General features: G+C 33.9%; 1 long non-coding RNA gene across 1 annotated transcript in view; it reads left to right on the top strand.

Moving 5' to 3' along the window:
- Positions 1-6,542: 6,542 nt before the first annotated feature.
- Positions 6,543-21,457, top strand: part of LOC122215085 — a 45,692-nt gene continuing 30,777 nt past the window's right edge. Inside the window, exon 1 of the long non-coding RNA XR_006200230.1 lies at positions 6,543-6,720. This is a non-coding gene — a long non-coding RNA (uncharacterized LOC122215085). The remainder of the gene's footprint in view (positions 6,721-21,457) is intronic.

Genomic DNA, 21,457 nt, shown 5'->3' with positions numbered 1-21,457 from the left:
TATTTTGGCATAGTCCCAATAATTTCATTTTCCTTTTGTTTCCGTAGAAAACATGTTTCCATGGTCAATGCCAAAGAAATTAATGCCTATTTTTCTTCTCAAATTTTATGGGTATAGGTCTCACATTTAGGTCTTTAATCCATTTTGAGTTTACTTTTGTGTATTCTGTAAGAAAGTGGTCTAGTTTAACATGTTGGTTACTCAAAACATTGAAAACAGAACTACAGTATAATCCAGTAATTCCCTACTGGGTATTTACCCAAAGAAAATGAAAAGACTAATTTAAAAAGATACATATGCATCCCTATGTTTTTTGCACCATTATTTATAGTAGCCAAGATATGGATGAAACCCAGGTGTCCATCCATAGAAGAATGGATAAGGAAGATGTGGTATATTCATATTTATATATAGTATTTATATATTCTATATATTTATATATTTTATTATATATTATATATACATATGTAATACTCAGCCATAAAAAAAGAACAAATTCTTGCCATTTGCAACAACATGGATGGACCTAGAGAATATAATGCTGAGTGAAATAAGTCATTCAGAGAAAAACAAATACCATATGACTTCACTCATATGTGGAATTTAAGAAGCAAAACAAACAACTAAAGGCAGAAAAAAGAAACAAACCAAAAAACCAGAATCATAAAAAACAAAGAACAAACTGGTGATTGTCAGAGGGGGAGGCGAGGGGAGGAAGGATGGGTGAGATCAATAAAGGGGATTAAGTGTACACTTATCTTGATGAACACTGAAAAATGTATAGGACTGTTGAGTTATTACATTACATCCCTGAAACTAATATAACATATTTTAATTTTACTTGAATTTAAAAAGGTAACAAAAGTAATTAGAGAATTCTCAACTATAAAAATTGCAATTTCATATAGTTAGATATAATACTTTATTCTTCTTAAACTATAAAATGTTCTTAAAGTTTCTTTGAAAAAACATACTTTTGAATCCACTATAGCTAATGTCCTATCCTTTGTATCACGTGTCTCTATTACATTCTCACCAAATGATCATCCATTCTAGACTTGAATACACAAAGTGTGTTACAGGCTCAACTGTGTTTCCCTACAAGTTCATATGTTGAAATTCTTAACACCCCAAACCTCAGATGGTAACTGTGCTTGGAGATAAGACTTTCAGTGAAGTGCTTAAGATAAAAAGAGGAATGAGAGTAACCCCTAATCCAATTTTCCTGATGTTCTACAAAAAGAGACAATTTGGGGCTGGGCAAAAAGGAAAAACCATGTGAAGACATAGCAATAAGGCAGTCATCTGCAAGCCAAAATGAGAGACCTAAAAGGAAATCAGACTTTCTTTTTTTTTTTTTTTTTTTTTTTAATATATGAACTTTACTGTCAAATTGGTTTCCATACAACACCCAGTGCTCATCCCAAAAGGTGCCCTCCTCAATACCCATCACCCACCCTGCCCTCCCTCCCACCCCCCATCAACCCTCAGTTTGTTCTCAGTTTTTAACAGTCTCTTATGCTTTGGCTCTCTCCCACTCTAGCCTCTTTTTTTTTTTTTTTTTTTTTTTCCTTCCCCTCCCCCATGGGTTTCTGTTATGTTTCTCAGGATCCACATAAGAGTGAAACCATATGGTATCTGTCTTTCTCTGTATGGCTTATTTCACTTAGCATCACACTCTCCAGTTCCATCCATGTTGCTACAAAAGGCCATATTTCATTTTTTCTCATTGCCACGTAGTATTCCATTGTGTATATAAACCACAATTTCTTTATCCATTCATCAGTTGATGGACATTTAGGCTCTTTCCATAATTTGGCTATTGTTGAGAGTGCCGCTATAAACATTGGGGTACAGGTGCCCCTATGCATCAGTACTCCTGTATCCCTTGGATAAATTCCTAGCAGTGCTATTGCTGGGTCATAGGGTAGGTCTATTTTTAATTTTCTGAGGAACCTCCACACTGCTTTCCAGAGCGGCTGCACCAATTTGCATTCCCACCAACAGTGCAAGAGGGTTCCTGTTTCTCCACATCCTCTCCAGCATCTATAGTCTCCTGATTTCTTCATTTTGGCCACTCTGACTGGCGTGAGGTGATATCTGAGTGTGGTTTTGATTTGTATTTCCCTGATAAGAAGCGACGTTGAACATCTTTTCATGTGCCTGTTGGCCATCCGGATGTCTTCTTTAGAAAAGTGTCTATTCATGTTTTCTGCCCATTTCTTCACTGGGTTATTTGTTTTTCGGGTGTGGAGTTTGATGAGCTCTTTATAGATTTTGGATACTAGCCCTTTGTCCGTTGTGTCATTTGCAAATATCTTTTCCCATTCCGTTGGTTGCCTTTTAGTTTTGTTGGTAGTTTCCTTTGCTGTGCAGAAGCTTTTTATCTTCATAAGGTCCCAGTAATTCACTTTTGCTTTTAATTCCCTTGCCTTTGGGGATGTGCCGAGTAAGAGATTGCTACGGCTGAGGTCAGAGAGGTCTTTTCCTGCTTTCTCCTCTAAGGTTTTGATGGTTTCCTGTCTCACATTCAGGTCCTTTATCCATTTTGAGTTTATTTTTGTGAATGGTGTGAGAAAGTGGTCTAGTTTCAACCTTCTGCATGTTGCTGTCCAGTTCTCCCAGCACCATTTGTTAAAGAGACTGTCTTTTTTCCATTGGATGTTCTTTCCTGCTTTGTCAAAGATGAGTTGGCCATACGTTTGTGGGTCTAGTTCTGGGGTTTCTATTCTATTCCATTGGTCTATGTGTCTGTTTTTATGCCAATACCATGCTGACTTGATGATGACAGCTTTGTAGTAGAGGCTAAAGTCTGGGATTGTGATGCCTCCTGCTTTGGTCTTCTTCTTCAAAATTACTTTGGCTATTCGAGGCCTTTTGTGGTTCCATATGAATTTTAGGATTGCTTGTTCTAGTTTCGAGAAGAATGCTGGTGCTATTTTGATTGGGATTGCATTGAATGTGTAGATAGCTTTGGGTAGTATTGACATTTTGACAATATTTATTAGGAAATCAGACTTGATTTCTGATTCCTTGATCTTGGACTTCTAGCCTCCAGACCTGTGATAAAATGTATTTCTGTTGTGAAGCCACCCAGTCTGCAGTATTTCATCAGGACACCCCTAACAAACTAATACAGTGCCAGCAACTCACAGCTGAGAAAAGGAAATTATGTTTAGTAAGGCTGTTTGGTTTTAATCATAAAGCTTCATGAATCTTAAGTTTTTTTGCTGGTTTTGAATTTTTAAATTCTATTGTACTGTTAATCCATATTATACTAAAATCTGCATAAGCTCTGAATTTATTCAGTAATTACTAAGGGTCAGAAAACACAATCAGACTCACAAGATACAAGTAGGCTTTAATCTGATACTGCATTTACTTAGTTTTATGGAAGAGAAAGGGCAAAAGATATAGCAGATAGTATTCAATCTCATGGAGAGCCCTGAAGTTATGAAGTTATGGTATTGAACTTCTTTTTACTTCTTAACACATGGATATGTAGGGCTGTCACAGACACATAAAGACCAATATGTAAGTAGGTCATTTCATACAGAGAGGCTACAGTCTCAGCTTCTCACCAAACTATGCAGATCCATAGTTTGCATGCAAATTCAATTTGCTTAATCCAAGTAAACTTTACAGATTAGAGGTTTATACAGTAAAAGAGACAAAGTTCCACATTAGCTCTACATGTAATTTTCAAGAAGACAAACAGTGCGATTATTCACCAGCAGGCCAGTATCAGTCCAGGCCAGATGTTAACTCTCTGCTCACAAGCCTAACAGAAAAGTTTAAAGATAATGCATGAAATGAGGAGGTGTAATCTTGGAAAGCCTCCCAGAACCTATAGTGTCTCATTTGTTCTAAACACAAACTCACTCTTTCTTATGGTCTTGCAGACTCAAAGATTCAATTTTTCTAGTTTCTCAAAGTTGATAAGACTCTGGAATGCTATAGGGTAAGGAGGTTCCTAAGCGACAGATGGCATAAAAATCAGAATGCGTTAGAATACACTGAGCAATCAACTAGCAGCAGGACCACAGAGTTACAGTACATGGACTGATGCATTCCCTCCATGTGAAAAGTTACACAAGTTGTAAGACAACATCCCTTACAGAAGCTTAGACAGGATGGGATCAGATAAAATCTATTACATAAATCACACATTTGGAACCAGTCTGTTAAGTGTCATGCTTATCTCATGCCTTCATGTCCTCCACATCTGTGAGGTGTGCTAAAAAGTTATGTCGGTCCTAAAAGGTACCTTCTTCCAGTTCTTTAGAGAAAATTGTATGAACTTTATCAAAATTGGTTTCATTGAGAGGCTATCTCCACCAGCCTATCAATATCCTATATAAACTGGTAAGTAAGTATGAATTGTCATTGGAAAGATCAGGAAATAAGACTGTGTATTTTCCTCTATTTCCAAATAAACCTTCTTCCTTAGGTCTTTTCTATGTGGAGACCTACCTTCTCTGATATTCCATTCACTTATTTTGTAGAAATTGTTCAACCCTCAGTTCTTGATTTCACCTTAATTTTGTTCATGGTCACATGCAGAAACTCAGTGCCCAACTCTGTTTTAAACCATTGTGGCCAGAAATGCAGGCCATAGTGGGATCACATGGCTACTAGGGTCCAACTTGGTTAGTAGCAAGGTTCTCAAGGGAAGTATATTTTGGGAGATGAGCAGTCACTCTAATGATATCCACTAGTAGGGTTTACGAGTACATTTCATTTTATAAGCTTTAGCACAGCATTCTAATCTCTCAAATTTCCCTTCCCTTCCCTTTCCTTCCCTTTCTTTTCTTTCTTTTTCTTTCTTTCTTTCTTTTTCTTTCTTTCTTTCTTCCTTCCTTTCTTTTTTCTTTCTTTCTTTCTCTCTTTCTTTCTCTTTCTTTCTTTCTTTGATACTGCCTAAATGACTAATTATCTTTTAGTATATGCTTCAGCAAAATTTTACCTGTAAACTTGAGAAGCAGGTATTGTCTATTTCCTTTCACACTGAAAGACTTTCAAAGCTTCAGTAAGGAAAGAATTCTTCAGCCTGCCACTAGGAATTTCTCTGTATGTTGTCATAGATTAAATGATTCTGTTGAGATTACAGAGCTTTGGGTTGCTACCATACAGAAGCAGGTACACATTTATTTTAGGTTAGCAATATTAGTTGTTGGTCACCATAATATTCTTTTAAATGTTTTAATATTTATAAGCCGTTTCAATATCTAGCCTGAATTATGTTACAAATGGCATTTGAGTTTATCCCTTGCTTCTATGTATGGTATTCAGTTTTGTCATTGTTTAAAAATATTAGTAGACTTGAAGCAAATATGTTTAATATTTAAGATAGCCTAGAAACATTACATGTTTGTTCTTGACCACTACACAATATCAGTGGCGTGCTTGCTTCTGAACCATGCAAAAACTGTCAAGCACTTTTCTATTTACCTACATATGATATATCATAACTGGTTGGGCTTAACAAGTGGTAAATTCTTTTAAACTGAAATAGAATCCCATTTGCTTTGGAGTCTGATTTGTATTCCCCAGTAACTGAAGTGCTTTATTCTACTGCTCTCCAGAAGAATGCACACAATTACTTAACCTCTAAAAAATAGTTGCTATAACAAAAACAGCTTCCCCCTCATTGCTTATTAACTTAAAAGTTCGTATCTTATAAAAGAACTATATCCTATGACCATATATGAGAATTAGAGGATGGAACAGTGTCTCAAGCACTGACTTTAAAACTGACCCTTATTCATTCTGTTTAGATTGATACCAAAGACAAATGCATTCAACTGTCTCTTGGAGACCACTTGGGTATTGCACAGGTGCCTCAGTTTCATCATGTCCAATTACACCCCTTTTCTGCCACCAACGACCCGTCCTGGAATCATAACCAAACAGATAAACTTTTGTGGGTCATTCATTTAGCAACTTAGCAATTCTTACTAAAAGTAAATGTTAGCATTCTCACCAAGGGGAAAGAGAACACTCAAAAAATGAGAGCAACAACTTATTTTCAGAGCCAACAGCAGTGGGAAAAAAAACAAGTAATTGTTTAATAAATATTTATTTAATGAACTGTTGTGATCACATTGCCTTAAATGGATCCTTGGACTTGAGCACTAATGATGTGGCTACTTGATAGAAAAAAAAAAGTATGTCCATGTACAAATGAAAGTGTTTGTAGAGCATTTGTGTTTTCTGTATGAATATTTTACTACTTTGTCTAGTACACAGAAAATGTATTTGGTTATTTAGTAAAAAAAAAAAAAACCTATCTAAACCTTCTGTGATATATAAATTTAAAGACATTATTCTTCTCTATTAATTTTTACTTCTTAATTGCTACAGACATAAAACAAAAGTTTATAAAGCTGTGTGATTATTTCTACCTAACATTACAGTAAGATGTTCACTTTTTGTTCCTCATAAGTTGCTGACGACACAGAGATATGTGACCCCTTTGTTAAATAGTGTTGATAATTTCTATCTACCTTACCAGGAGCACACAGGGAATAATGTGATGATTTATATGCAAAGCACTGCGAACTTGCCTACAGCAGTCGAACAAATGCCAAATGTTTACTAAGAAGATACCATGTTCCTGAATCTTGATAATAGCAAAATCATGGAATAAGGCTGTGCCTGTGGCCATTTGACTATTAAAGCTGATGGAAGTCTTCTTTGCAGTTTCCTTATGTGCTTCTGGTATGCAAATTTAATGTCTTACAGAATTTAATAAAAGTTTGGTAACTTTACTGATTTTAGATATTTTGAATAAATAAAATCAGTGTAATTTTCCCAATATATGCCAGTTATGGATACGACTTCCATGGAAGTGTGTGTGTGATGCAGCCCATTCAGGGTCAAATGCAAAGCTTTCCAGACACAGTGAAGTAAATACCAGGGAAATAATGACAAATGAATATGGTTTGGATTTCTCTTGGTGCCAATGCAGCAGAGAATTGAAGTACTGTCTTCTACAAACACAATCAAAGAAAGAAACTTGAGAATTAATGATAAAGAGGAAAACTAAAAAAATAAAAATAAAAAGGACTATTGTGCTCAATATGAAGCAATAGCGTTGGTTTTCTTTATTTCATTTTGGGAAAGGGAGGAGAAGTCAGTCCAGATGTCCGAGTCACATTCCCAAACCAAAATTATTGATTCCTAGTAGAGCTCAAAAGAGGATGTGACATATTTACATTTAAAAAGTTTTCCAGAGAAATATAATCTAACACTACATTTAAAAATCATGTCATAAATCAATAGAGTGTATTTCAGGAAAGTAAGGATGGGACAATTTTATTGACATAATTTATCCAGCCATGTCTTTCTTTTTTTCCTGTGCACTGAACTGTATTTTTTCCAGCTTTTTTGAGGTGTAATTAACAAATGAAAATTGTATATTCAAGGCATACAATGTATATATTCTTTTGGTGCATGTATACATTGTTAAAGGAAGACCACAACCAAAGTAGTTAACATATCCATCACATCACATATGTTCTTTTTAAATTTTTTATTTGTGAAAATCCTTACGATTTGCTCTCTTTACAAATTTCAAGTATACAATATTATTAATTAAAATCATGCTATACATTAAGCCTCCATAATTTATTCATCTTACTTAACTGAAACTTTGTTAACTTTTGACCAATATCTCCCCATTCTACTCTATGCTTCTTTGATTTCAACTTTTTAGATTCTACACATACCTGGCAGTACAGTAGTATTCCCTGATCCATTGTTTTGCCTTCCATGGTTTCAGTTACCCATGGTCAACTGTGGTCCAGAAGCAGATGATCCTCCTTCTGACACATCCCCAGAAGGCCAATAGTAGCCTACATTATTTCACATTGCCTATATCATTCATCTCATCTCATCATATAAGCATATTATCATATCATATCATATCACAAGAAGAGTACAGTAGAGAAAGATCTTTTGAGAGAAACCACATTCACATAACTTTTATTGCAGTGTGCTATTATAATCATTCTATTTAATTTATTGCTGCTCATCTCTTACTGTATCTAATTTATAAATTAAGCTTTATCTTAGTATGTATATACAGAAAAAAAGCATAGTATATGATGCACTATCCTCTAGGGGTCTTGAAATGACTCCCTTGTAGATAAGGAGGGACTACTGTATTTGTCTTTCTGTGCCTGCCTTTTTTATTTAGCATACAGTCTTCCAGGTACATCCATATGGCTGCAAATGGCAGGATTTTTCTTTTCTAAGACTGAGAAATATCCCAGCATTTATACACACACACTCACACAAACACACAGACATATATGTATACCCACATACACACACACACACACACATACATACGCATATATCACATTTATCAATTCATTCACTGACAGGCACATAGCTTATTTTTATATCTTAGCTATTATAAATAATGCTGCAATGAATATGGGAGTACAGTTGTCTCTTCAAGATAATTATTTAATTTCCTTTAAATATATAACCAGAAGTGGGATTGCTGAATCATATGACAGATATGCTTTTAATTTTTTAAAGAAATCTCCATATTATTTTCCAAAATGGCTACAGCATTTTACATTCTTATTAACAGTGTACAAGGGTTCCCTTCTCTCCACATTCTTGTCAACACTTGTTACCCTTTTTTATATATAATAACCATTATAACCGTATATAAGGTGGTATTTCACTGTGGTTTTGATTTACATTTCTCTGAGATTAGTAATGTTGAGCACCTCTGCATATACCTGATGACCAATTGTATGTATTTTTTGTTTGTTTTTGCTTTTCTTTTTTTTTTTATAGTGTCTATTTAAGTCCTTGAAAATTTTTAATCAGGTTATTTTCTTGCTACTGAGTTGTTTCAGTTTGTTATATACATTATTTTGGATATGAACTCCTTATCAGAGGTATGCTTTATAAACATGTTCTCTCATTCCATAGCTTGCCTCTTCACTCTGTTGTTTCCTTGCTATGCAGAAGCTTTTTAGTTTGATGCAGTCCCATTAGCCTATTTTTGTTTTTGCTGCCTGTGGTTTTTAATTACATCAAAAATAATCATAGCCAAAAATAATGTTGAGAAGCTTTCCCCCTATATGTTCTTCTAGTGTCTTAACAGTTTCAAATATTGCATTTAAGTCTTTAATCCATGTGAACTGGTTTTTATTTATGGTGTGGCATAGGGCCCAATTTCATTCTCCTGCATGTGTATATTCAGTCCGCACAACACAATTTTTAAAACAATTATTCTTTTCCTATGGTGTGTCCCTGACAACTTTGGCAAAGATCATTTGACCATAAACACATGGATTTATTTCTGGATTCTCAATTCTGTTATTGGTCTAAATGTCTATTTTAATGCCAGTAACATACTGTTTTGATTACTGTAAACTTACAGTGTATTTGGAAATCTAGTAGTATGATACCTCTCACTTTGCTCTTCTTGCTTAAAAGTGCTTTGGCTGTTTGGGGTCTTTTGTAGTTTTAAATAAATTTTAAGATTTTGTTTCTATTTCTGTGAAAAATCAAATTGGATAATGATAGGGATTATACTAAATCTGTAGACTCTTTTAGGTAATATGGATATTTTAATATTAACTCTTCCAATCCATGAATATGGGATGTCTTTCCATTAATTTTTGTCTTTGTGTTCTTTCATCAGTGCTTTATAGATTTAATTATACAAATCTTTCACCACCTTGATTAAATTTATTCATGTGTAATTGTTTTTATTTTATTTTTTATTTTTTAAAATTTACATCTAAATTAGTTAGCACATAGTGAAACAATGATTTCAGGAGTAGATTCCTTAATTCCCCTTACCCATTTAGACCATCCCCCCTCCCAAAACCCCTCCAGCAACCCTCAGCTTGTTCTCCATATTTATGAGTCTCTTTAATTGTTCTTTTATGCTATTTTAAATGAGACTGTTTTCTATCCCCTTCTCCTCTTCTGATTCCTCCTCCTCCTAACCTTCTCCTTTTTTCAATGGTTTCTGTCTGCTAGAAAAATCAATATTAATGACATGTTGAACACATTTCCTGGACAAAATTGGAGCATTTTTCAGTTCAGTTATGGTATTCTTCAGTTCCAATATTGCTATTTGGTTGTTTTTCATTGTTTCTCTTGGTTAATATTTTCATTGTATTTACTGTTTCTCTCATTTTGTTTAGTTGTCTGTGTTCTCATAACTCACTGAGGTTCTTTAAGATGATTACTCTGAATTCTTGTCAGGTATTCACAGATCTCCAATTTTCTCAAGTTGGTTAGTAGATATTTATTTTCTTCCTTTGATTGTGTCATGTTTTCTAGATTCTGCATATTCCTTGTATGTTTGCTTTATTGTCTATGCATTTGAAGATGTAGATTTGTGTCCTGTGTCTCTTCACAATCTTGGAAATCAGCACCAGCCATAAGAAGATGCTCTCCCCTTGAATTTACTGCTAGTTGTTCCAAGGATCCAGGTTCCACAGGTTGCTCCCTACTCAGTATGAGGTAAGATAGAAACTTAGTTTCATGGAGGGTGCTTTGAAATTCTGGAGATAAGGCTTCCTTCACTTCATTCTCTCTCATGGAGAAAAAAGTCTCAGTTATGTGTGTTTTCCAAATCTCACAGAGTAGCACTTGCTGCAGGAGATGTCCTCCTCTTTCCTTTGCTCTTTGCTGTTCCAGGGGATTGTTCAGTGTTTGGAATGAAGTGAGACAGAAACAAGCCCAACGGTGTGTGCCTTGAGTGACCAGATGCACAGTCCAATCTCACTTTTCCCCCAGTGGGAGAAATGATGGGCTGAGCAATCATTTTAGTGCTGAGTTAAGGTGGTTTGAAGGAGGAACTCACCTGAGTAATGTCAAATTTCTCCTCTTATCCATATAAATATGACTACTCTCAGTTTGTGCTCCTCTGGAGTATTCTGACTTTTTATTCTGCATTCTTCATTTCCTTTCAAGGCATTTTGCCACCAAAATCATTGTTAGATCAGTGATTCTATGGAGGAACAAAGGTTAGGGGTTCCTACTCTGCTATCTTGCTTACATCACCACCTCTAATCATATGTGAAAAATAATGTTTTTGGGTGGATTGTAAAACACATTTATCAGTATTTTGTCAGAATTTTCTCTAACATCTAAATTAAAGTAGCCTAGATTAATACTATTTTAGTATATTTTAGTATAGTCCACTTCAAGACTTCCTACCTGGTCAATGATGGAACTGGGGTAATATGACTAATCACTTAGGTGTCTCCTTCCACAGAAACAAAGAGTCCAGGCAATCACTGAGCTCTGGGGAAATACTTGTCACTGTCTAAGGCTCACATAGATTTTAGATTCTTCCTTTGGAATCAAGCACCTTTAATTAGATTTTTTTAGTCCCACCTGAGATGACTGCATTATTCAGCCAGAGAACAGCAAACTCATTTATGGAGATTCTAGAATGGTAATCCACATAAGATGTTGCAATCAGAAATACACTGAAATCCAGGAGATTATACATATATTAAATTTACTGCCTTAACAATTAACATCAATGAACTATTGGTAACATTCATTTGATGTATGACTAAAACTTAAAAACATTCATTATCAATTTTGGTTCACATAAATATTAAACTTCTACCCATACACAATAAAAATCACATTGAAGCCATTCACTAATGGTAAGGACATACAGGACCTTTCAGAAATCCAGATTCATCTGGACCTGGATAAGTACAACTGCAGAAAATGGCATAGGATATTAATAAGTTAGATAGAATACATGGATGCTATATTTTGCATGAATAACTGCACATAAATCCACATCTAAAATCATCTTTAAAATTTGAAAAACAAAAAACATCACTGATATAATAAAAAGGAAGGCAAAATGTCCATCTTTCCATTAATATTAACACTGTTCTAGAAGGATGAGCAAATGCAATTAGAAAATACAAGTGCTATAATCACAATCATGATAAAGTGGAAACAAAATTATCTTTATAAATAATAAAATCATGAATATTAGAAAATCAAAGATAAATACTACTAAAATGTAAAAATTTTACTGAATCATAAATCAGGTGGATTTGGGACACCTGGCTGGCTCAGTCAGTAAAGCATGCAACTCTTGATCTCAGGGTCTTAGGTTCAAGCCCCACGTTGGGAATAGGGATTACTTAAAAACAAAAACAAAACAAAAAACAAAACAAAAACAAAAACCCTAAAACTTGTATGGAACCATAAAAGACCCGAAATAGCCAAAGCAACCTTGAAAAAGAAAAGAAAAACTGGAGGCATCACAATTCTCAACTTCAAGTTATATTACAAAGCTGTAGTGATCAAAACCGTATCCTACTGGCATAAAAATAGACACACAGATCACTGGAACAGACAAGCAAACCCAGAAATGAACCCATAACTATCAATTAATCTTCAACAAAGCATGAAAGAATATCCAATGGGAAAAAGACAGTCTCTTCAACTAATGGTGTTGGGAAAACTGGACAGCAACATGCAAAAGAATGAAACTGTACCACTCTCTTACACCATACACAAAAATAAATTCAAAATAGATTTAAGACCTAAATCTGAGACTTGAAACCATAAAAATCCTAGAAGAGAACACAGACAGTAACCTCTTTGACATCAGCCATAGCAACATCTTTCTAGATATGTCTCCTGATGCAAAGGAAACAAAAGCAAACAAACTATTGGGACTTCAAAATAAAAAACTTCGGCATAGCAAAGGACACCATCAACAAAACTAAAAAGCAACCTACAGAATAGAAGATATTTGCAAATGACATAACTGATAAAGAGTTAGTGTCCAAAACACATAAAGAACTTTATAAAGCTCAACAGCCAGGAAGCAAATAATCCAATTAAAAAATGGGCAGGAAACATGAATAGACATTTTTCCAAAGAATACATACAGATGGCCAACAAACACATGAAAAGATGCTCCACAGCACTCATCATCAGGGAAATGCAAATCAAAACTACAATGATATAGTACCTAATACCTGTCAGAATGACTCAAATAGAAAACAGAAGAAATAACAGGTGGTTGGCAAGGATATGGAGAAAGGGGAACTCTCTTGCACCGTTGGTGGGAATACAAACTGGTACAGCTACTCTGGAAAATAGTTATGGAGGTTCTTCAAAAAGTTAAAAAGGGAACTACCTTTTTCTTAAAATTTTTTAAAGATTTTGTTTTTAAGTAATATCTACCCCCACTGTAGGGCTTAAACACATAATCCTGAGATCAAGAGTTGCATGGTGTACCAACTGAGCCAGCCAGCATTATCTCCAATAGCCAAATTATGGAAGGAGTCCAAGCGTCCAACAACTAATGAATGGATAAAGAAGAGGTGATATGTGTGTGTGTGTATATATATATATATGTGTGTGTGTGTGTGTGTATGTATGTATATGTATATGTATGTACATATGTATATGCATATATACATATATATATATATATATATATATATATATATTACTCTACCATCAAAAAGTATGAAATTTTGCCATTTACAATGCCATAGATGGAGCTAGAGAGTACTATGCGAAGCAAAATAAGTCAGAAAAACAATTACCATACAATTTCACTCACGTGTGGAACTTAAGAAACAAAACAAGACTCTTAACTAAAGAGAACAAACTGATGGTTACCAGAAGGGAGGTTGGGGGGGGGGGCGGTTAAATAGGTGATGGGGATTAAGGAGGGCACTTGTGATGAGCACCAGGTGTTACATGGAAGTGTTGAATCAGTATATTGTGTACCTGAAAGTAATATTACACTGTATGTTAACTAGTTGGAATTCAAATTTTAAAAAAAAGATGAAAAAAGCAATTGAATGTTTATTTTCAGAAAACAATCCAAAAGCCTATTTAAAGAATAGCCCACTTACAAGGGCAATACAAATATAAACTGCTGAAAAATCTCACCTTACAAAAATACAGTCTTCAGGTCAAGCGTATTTTGTGCTTCTGAGATATGGGCATGATTTCCTTTTAAAGATATTTTAATCTTCAAAGATTCAGTTTTATTTTTTGACTAGAATTTGTTTCATTTAAAGTCCAAAGTGTACTACACCTCTAGGAATTAGAAAGGACACTATGATATGTTTTTCACATTATCTTCCCTCATGGATATAATTGACTTAAGACATTGACTTTCTTCCGCTTTTCTAATCTGCTTTCAATTTATTGTAATATAGTTTACAGATCCTTGCAAGTCGCCTTGAATGTGTTTTTTTGAAGAAAATAGGATATAAATAAGTAAACATAAGAAAAAAAGGAGACAAATACTGAGCATGGCTTATTAATAAGAATAGTTAATATCCTTTCTATATTCCCAAACTATTATAATCACAAGGAAGCTTTTAGTTTAAATTTATGTATAAACAATCTCTACATCAATCCCAATATGTCCCTGAAATACACAAACAAGAACCAGTTCTAGAGCTGAGGACCCGTGACATTTGCTCAGTGCATTGCTATTTTGTCAACTTTCTTTTTGCATGTACAATTGATCTTTAACCCAAGTTCTTCCTCAAATTCGACACTCTCTTTTCTGACATTAAAGGCTTTTCTTTCTCTTTTTTCCTGCTGATGAAAATCTTTTCTGACATTAAAGGCTTTTCTCTTTTTTCCTGCTGATGAAAATCATCATTATGAAGAAATGTAGTAAATAAGCCAGATATATTGAATATATACTGAAAAACATACCTTATTCTAAATACATTAATATATTGCCTGTCAAAACAGTACATCAAAGTATGTGAGGTAAGTGCTATTATTTTAACCATTTTACAGATGATGAACTCCCAGCATTGAGAGGTTAAGTTCTAAAATTGTACAGTTAGTGATAGAGCAGAATTTACCACAGCAGTCTAATATTAGAACTTACACTTCTAACCACCACATTATACTGCCTAATCAGGGATAAATTAGAAGAAATAAGTATGGGAAGATAAGATATTTTAAATGAGTATGTAAATTTAATTATGTAATATATATTAGATGATACAGGCTTATTACCCTAACAAATATTTAAAATAATTTAGCGTGCTGTAAAATGAAAACATCAATTAATTAATGGATATGTCATTAAGAATTAATAGCACTATTATTTGTTAAGCATTTATTGTGCTCTAATAATTTTCTATATCATTAAGACCAATAAATCCTTTGATATAGTAAACTATCCTAAAACATGGATTTTCTTATCTTCATGTTTACAAATGAGAAAGCTGAAGCTAAAAATGGTTAAATGGCACTTTTTCTCCCTAAGAGATGCTTGTATCAATTCCCTTATACAAACTTAGCCTCTCTTTATATAAGATAGATAGATAGATAGATAGATAGATAGATAGATAGATAGATATACACACACACACTTTATTTAGGGAGAGACAGAGAGGGAGGGGGCAGAGAGAGGGACAGAGAATCCCAAGCACAGGGTTGGATCCCATTAAGTGTGAGATCTCGATGTAAGCCGAAATCAAGAGTTGGATGCTTAACTGACTGAGCCACCCATGTGCCCCAGGCTTGGTCTCTCTTAACTAAACTCACCACATACTTATTTTTTACCTTCTGTAGTAGGAAAAGAAGATTAAAATGACAATTTGTCAATGCTTACTACCTTTCTCAAAACAAGTCTCAACTAATTATTGTGTATTTTTTCTCAAAAAAACAAAGTAAATTTTCATATTAGAGAAACAAGTAAAGCATGTAATACTTGTGAACTTAGTGTGATATATATCCATTTTTAAAACTCTTTTTAAGTGTCTTCTGAAAACTGTTACTAAACACCAGCTGTACTTTTCTAACCAAAGCCATCTCATACAAAGTACCGAATTATGATTACTTATCATTTCTGCCTACCATCATGCCAGAGAGAGATCCTACAAGCACCCCTCTTTTACACCGGAGATGAATGAATCCTTCTCTGTCCAATAATCCTATATTTTAGAGTTCTAAATATGATCATATATATATATGAAATATACACATATATGAAATACACATATATATCTCACATACTATGTGCTTAAAGCTATTGTTTTCATAGTTAATTTTTAAATTAGCAATGATTCTTACTAAGAAAATCTCAAGTAATCCAATCCAGAAAGTCTTCTGTGATTTGACAAGTGCCTCAATGACACAACTAATATATGTGTAAGTCAGGTTTCTAAAATTCAAAATGACACAAGTAAATATGTACCATTAAAGAAATTCACTGCATGTTGTATTATGTGTGAGTTAGTTCCCCTCTCTGGGCTTTATTCATTTTATTTACTTATAAAATTTGTAACATGGACTGGGTGCTATTTCAGTAGTACAGCATTTTATAAGTCTATAATTCTGCAAATGGAAGTCATTTGTTCTCTTTCAGGAGTTTAACTCCCAATTTATTATCCTCGACATAGTCCATCAAAGCTGTTTATGCCCAAAATCCACATAGCAATCCTGTCATACGTAAATACTGCAAGGGTATATTTTAGTCCTGTTGTCATGAAATCTGAATTAATGAATTTCCAAAAGTCCTGTGCTTTACAGTTTTCATTACTATGCTCAAAAATGATTTATTTTCTGAGGTAACTTCAACCCTCTGCCTGATGTAATACCTTTCTATTAGAGTAGAATTTTTCAACTTGACTGGGAACAATGGGTACATTTCATTGTTTCCCATTCTTTGTAAAAATTTAAAGTAAATATTATGTACAGTTATAGTTCATTAATTTTCTAATAATATTTCCCATATCTTTTTAGACATTTTGAAAATATTTGATAAATATTCATAACTCCAAGGCCACCTTACTGATGGTAGGCAAAAAATAATAATCTGGGAGATGATGGGAAGAGATTTGAGATGCTCATTGCACAGGGTTTATAAAATAATATGTCCCCAACTCAAGAGGAATTGGACAGGCTCAAAAATTCTTATCACTGACATGCCTGTGTGTGTCTGCTCTGTCTCTTCTACTTCCTCTCTCCCTTCCTCTTCCTATTCCTTCCTTCAGTGGTTTGTGTCTACTGGAAGAACAGTCCTAATGGCATGCTGAACACATTTCCTGGACATAACTGGAGTAGAAAAACTCTCAATATTGCAGTAGCACAACTTTATCTTTTACTCTTTTCTAATTTCTGGAAATATTTGAAGCATATCTGAGGAAGCATTATACGTTAGAGGTAATTGAGACTGACATTTACAAAAAGAAGAGACAACAAATGTGGAAAAAGAGAACGCTGTGCACTGCTGATGGCATTGTAAAGTGGTCAGCTACAACGGAAAAAACAGTATGGAGTTTCCTCAAAAAATTAAAAATAGACCATCCCTATCGTCCAGAAATTCCACTTCTGAAAATGTACGCATGCCTCGGAGATATTGCAGGTTTGGCTCCAGACCATTAATATAAAGCAAATATTGCAATAAAGCAAGTCAAATGAATTTTTTGGTTTCCAGTGCATATAAGTTATGTTTACACTATTCTGTAGTCTATTCAGTATAGCATAGATAGCATTATATCTAAAAAACAGTACACATCCTAATTTAAAAATGCTTTATTGCTAAAAAATGGTAACCATCATCTGAGCTTTCAGAGAGTTGTTATCACTGATCAAATATCACCGTAACAAATATAATGACAATGAAAAAGGTTGAAATATTACATGAATTACCAAAAGGTGACACAGAGACCTGGAGTGACCAAATGCTGTTTGCTCAATGGTACTATTAAACTTGCTCAACCCAGAATTGCTACAAAACTTTAATTTGTAAAAGACACATTATCTATAGAGTGCAACAAAATAAGATGTTATAAAATGGAAGTATGCATGTATATCCAAAGGAAATGAAAACACAAACTCAAAAAGGTATCTCTACTCCCAAGTTTACAGAAGCATTATTTATGAGAGGCAAGACATAGAAACAACCTAAGTGCCAATGGATGGATAAATGGACAAAGAAATTATAGAATATATATGCAATTGGAACATTACTCAGCCATATAAAAGGAAGGAAAGTCTACCATTTGCAACAATATGGATGGACCTTGAAGGCATTATCATAAGTGAAATAAGTCAGACAAAGACAAATAATACTGTATAATCTCACTAAAACGTGGAATCTAAAAACAGACAAGACCCAACTAAACTCAGAAAGAGAATGGATTTGTGGTTACCAGAGGTACTGGGTGGGGAGAGCAGGAATTAGAGAAAGGTGGTTAAAATGTACAAACTCTCAGTTATCATATAAATAATGTAAAATATGATGACTACAGTTAACACTACTATATGATATACTGAAAAGCTGTTGAGAGTAAATTCTAAGAATTCTCAACATAAGGAAATTTTTTTTATTATATCTCATGAGATGATGGATGTTAATTATACTTATTTTGATAATCATTTCACTATATATGTAAATCAAACAAGAGTAATATTAGTATGTAATAACTTGTGAGAAATAAACATGTGCATGGCAGAACTGAAGCTATAAATAGTGCTGGAGCAGAGTCCTCTTGAATCAGTCTTTACTGCCTTGTTTGCTGGATGGTGGAACATTTCCTGGGAGGGGAGATATGGGATAGCATCAGGGTGGGTGAGAGCTTAAGCATGAGAGATTTACGAACTTGTATGGAAACATATACTTAAACAATACTTAGGCTGCATTAGTCATCTTTGGAAATTAGAAAGTCTAAATTATTAACAATTTTAAAGTATCTTGTGTGACTTCTGGCCCAAACAGCAGAGATTTAAAATCTAATTAATTACACCATAGTAATGTGGGAAGGATTGAGATGTCTTAAAATCCCCAAATACTCTTCAGGTAGAAGCTAGAAGAGAGCAACATAAAGGCTTTTTAATCTTATTTTTGTTACCACAAAGATCCCATGTTTGATTAAATTTGAAGTTGTATTTGGTAACACTTATTTCCTTTTACACATGAGAGAAAATAATCCTCATGAATTGAAAAATACTGAAGCTATATTTTTAATAGTTAACGTGAGTCTGTTAAAACAAAGGCATCCTTAAGCTAGGAGAATTAAGGCACAGAGCTGCAACTTACAGAGAAAAATCTACCTTTTCATCAATAAACACCATGAGTCCTTGCAATTCTTGAGTTTCTGATACAATGTATAAAAGTACAAAAGGTGTTTTTTCATGCAATTTAAAAATATGTTTTTCTCAACAATACATTTGACAAATAAATTATAATTAAGGATTTTATAGTTTAAACAACATATGCCCAAATAATTGTAAGAAACTTGAAAAATTCCACCACCACAACAAAATATATTTCTCAGGGAAACAAATCCTCCCTAAACTCTGCTTTGAACCATTCTTTGTAGAAGCCATAAAGTCAATCTTATTTCCAGTCTGAATAATTGACCAAATTATATTTATTAACTGAATAAATGAGATTGACATTTCTTTATATCTTCTAACATTTTTTCACATTGATCAAATAATGAATTTATTCTCCCTTAAAGGTAGCTTCTAATATAACTCCTTATCTAGAATATTCAATCCAGACTTTCCTTTTTATCTTTCTGAATGATCTCTATAAGGTACATTCTTACTTTGAAGTCACTCTACTTTTCTTTTTTTAATAATAATGTTGCTCAAATAATTTTATCAAATTTTCTTACCACTTCAAATTCAAAGAGATCTTTATAATTTCCAAAGATTCTAGCATTCTTGTATTTGTTTGCTTATGCATATGTGTGTTTATGTACCTGCATGCGTTATTATGCATACATAAACAATACATGTAATACATACATATTATGTATTTTTTTTAATTAAGGTTTATTTAATTTTGAGAGAGAGAGAGGAGAGACACACACACACACAGAGTACTAGTGGAGGAGGGGCAGAGAGAGAGAGGGAGACACAGAATCTGAAGCAGGCTCTATGCTCTGAGCTGTCAGCACAGAGCCCGACGCAGGGCTCAAACTCATGAACCATGATATCATGACCTGAGCCAAAGTCAGAAGCTTAACCTACTGAGCTGTAAGTAAAGTATACAGCTTTACTTCCAAAGTCCCTATATGACAAGTAAAATGAATTCCTTAGCATCATTTTATAGATGAGCACATAGAACATACAAATATTAATTGTCCCGTAGCCTAAAAGAAAGTTCAAGGTCTGAAACTAGAACAGAATCTGTTGAGCTTCCAAACTCAGTGCCTACTATTATCTAATACAATTAATTATATGCATAGAAATGGATTCTCATAAGTTATGTAAACGTGTAGATAATCCCTATGACTGAATATAGGGACCAGTATTGGAAAATCTGCCATGGTCCATTTCTAGAACACCTGTCATTGGCCTAAAATTCAGAATTGATTTAAATAGGTTTGTTCTCATTTTATCAATTCAAAATGGATACTCTTAACTCATAATTCACAATGGATACTAGGAGGGAAAAAATTATCATTTTAAAGCTGTTTTATAATGGGAAAAAATAGAACTCGGGCTTAAAAACCAAAATTCAGCAAACCAAACTTATTTATTATTTAAGGTACAGCTAAAAACAATAAAGTATTTATGAACATATCCTCTTATGCCCACTGCATTTGTGAGGAATTCAAATAGGAACTGCTCTTAGCATCCAGTGGGAGTCTGAGAGAGAATTCTAACTTTGTGAGCATAAAGGCATTTCTTTCAACAGAAGATAGAAGTCAAACTTCTATATTATAGGTCCAAAGAAGTTTCAATTGGCCAGAATAGGGTGAAAGGGGGATTCCTGTGAGTTTAATTCACAAGAGAACTAAGGTTTCATAGAAAATATCTTGTTGGTACTACCTTTCTTGAAAGTATTCTAAATTGTCTGAGTCTATGTTATGGTCAGGTAGGTAGGTCAGGTAACACGAATGAATGTAAAAGCTTTCTAAGATGAGGATCAGATTCCCAAGAAATACTGGAGTATCTTCACTGGAATCAGAGTCATGGCTAAAAAGCAAAATCACACTATAACCTGTAAAGTGATTACTCTCCTGTGAGATGTGCATTTTCCCAACTTATATTAAAAAAATAAAAAAAAAAAAAAAACAACAACAATGAACAAGATACTTTTAGGGTCTTACCTAGAACTAACATATATGAATTCTTAATTTTAGTGTATTGAAAAGAAAGGAAAAGGTGACTTTGAGCAATATTAAGAAAGAAAAATAGTATCATAATGCATATTGTTTATGTTTCTAAAAACCTGAGCTGAAACACATCTTAACTAAAAATTTCTAGAAATGTAGAAACCCCATGAATAATCTGCTGGCTAGCAGACTCAGTCCCATCTAAAAGGCTAAAATGAACAAAGTTTTTACCACAGTTCTTAAATTACTTTGAAGAACTTCAACTACTGAGGAGAATGTAAAGAAAGTTTTTATTTAAGAACACTCTAATGCTCCAGCTGTGCTGTAGGAAAAATGAAATTGAAGGATGTGATGTGCAA

Source organism: Panthera leo, chromosome A3 (genome assembly GCF_018350215.1).
Source record: "Panthera leo isolate Ple1 chromosome A3, P.leo_Ple1_pat1.1, whole genome shotgun sequence".
NCBI classification, from domain to species: domain Eukaryota; kingdom Metazoa; phylum Chordata; class Mammalia; order Carnivora; family Felidae; genus Panthera; species Panthera leo.
Note: the sequence above shows the minus strand (reverse complement) of the source record. Positions and strands in the feature narration are given on the sequence as shown.